Source organism: Penaeus chinensis, chromosome 11 (genome assembly GCF_019202785.1).
Source record: "Penaeus chinensis breed Huanghai No. 1 chromosome 11, ASM1920278v2, whole genome shotgun sequence".
NCBI classification, from domain to species: Eukaryota; Metazoa; Arthropoda; class Malacostraca; order Decapoda; family Penaeidae; genus Penaeus; species Penaeus chinensis.
Window position 1 is genome coordinate 1,106,630 of NC_061829.1, and position 1,691 is coordinate 1,108,320.

At 38.2% G+C, this 1,691-nt stretch overlaps 1 protein-coding gene across 1 annotated transcript in view; it reads right to left on the minus strand.

Annotated features, from left to right (window-relative positions):
• Window positions 1-1,447, minus strand: part of LOC125030816 (protein masquerade-like) — a 33,921-nt gene extending 32,474 nt beyond the window's left edge. Inside the window, exon 1 of the mRNA XM_047621126.1 lies at window positions 1,317-1,447. The gene's annotated coding sequence lies outside the window, so the exon portion shown is untranslated. The remainder of the gene's footprint in view (window positions 1-1,316) is intronic.
• Window positions 1,448-1,691: the final 244 nt, after the last annotated feature.

A 1,691-nucleotide genomic window follows, 5' to 3' on the forward strand; every position in this document is an offset into this window, starting at 1 on the left:
ACTACTCAATAAAGAATAAAAGTGCAGTGGTAATAGGGAATAAACAATTAAACTGTGTGTACATCCATAAGTATTTGCACAAGCACAGATATTAAATCAAGAAGATAAAGAAATATAAATCGACTTGAGAGATGTTTTGTGACCTCCTTGACTCTTTTGCTTAACTGTTTCTAAGGTTATACTAATAATTTAATCAATGCATTACTATACGATACGAATTTATAGATGTAAATCGATGTTTTGGATAGCCTGGTTCTCGGATTTTGTATTGCCGTGCAATACAGAGATAAAATGAAATAGATACATTAAGAAAAGAACAATAAATGGGGTCGTCTGGCTCGAAGCATTATGATAAATCACTACATTCTTACAGCGGTAATACATAAATGTATATCTCTAAACATCGTGCTCATATTTTTGTCAAATAAGATGGCATTACAAAAGAAAGAAAAAAAAGATGAAAGGTGAATGGCAGGGAAGAAGGGAAGGCGGGAGTCAGGTCAGATGAGGACATACGTAACCCTATGATTATTCAAGAATGTCCTCAATCTGGGTGAGGTCATTCTTAAATTTCCTTTATCGGATTTTTTCGTAATATGACTTTCATATATTACTCTATTGAATATCACCACGAAAATATTTCTTTCGGTTACTCAGAAACTACTATGTTTATCTTTATGTTTCTAAGCAAAATATGTACCTGTTGATTCACCTGGACTGATCATCGTTTACCTAACAGTCTGTTTAATTAACCTCAAAACTTAAAACTCTCTTCAAACTTCTTTTCATTCTTTACTCAACCGGTTCATCAGCGATGCCTTCAAGAGACCAAATACAGAAGTTTACATACATAAGGTTTACAGTAATAAAAAAAAGGGGTTGCTGATCTCATCACGTCTCAGTGTGTGTATAAAAGATATACTTCCGTGTATACATGCTAGCGGCCCTTCGGCACACGCCGGGCCAACACACCATCTGCTTCCTGTGTCTCTTTAAACCTGGGCGCAACGCATTTTTTATATTAAGTTTTATTAATTATTTAAAGGACGTAAGGTAATCGTTGTGGATTATGTGAAAATTACGCGGCTTTATGGCGTATACGTGACCAAATATATATGGATATCCGTCGAGAAATAAGTCTTTAAAACAATAAAATATATACAGAACCATTTCTTTTCCTTAAAAAAACTCGTAATTCAAATAAATGAATCAAGACACGTATCTCTCTCACTCCATAGCATCAGTTCTGAATTATCAGTAACTAAAAACAAACGAAAAGAACAAAATGCGACAGGAGCAGCCACACGTAACAATACCTGTGGGAATGTCGGCGCAGGTAAGCTCTGGGAACGAAGATGCTACACGTTCGCTCACGACGGCGTCTAGATCACAACTGAACGGTCCTAGCGCCAACGCCACGCCTACTCAGCCACCTGACTGATCCTCCACCTCCGACTGACTCTCCTCCTCAGCACACGCCATCCATCCACATCCTGTTGCCTCTTCTTCCACCTCCTGCTTAGCATACGCCTTCCAACTTCCACCGACTGGCTTCTTCTATTTCCTGCTGAACAAGCACCATCGTCATGCTGCTTACTCACCTGCCTGATAAATGTTATCTACTTCCTGTTGATTCTCCTGCTTAACAAATGCCAACCACCTTCTACTAGAATACTTTACACACATCAACC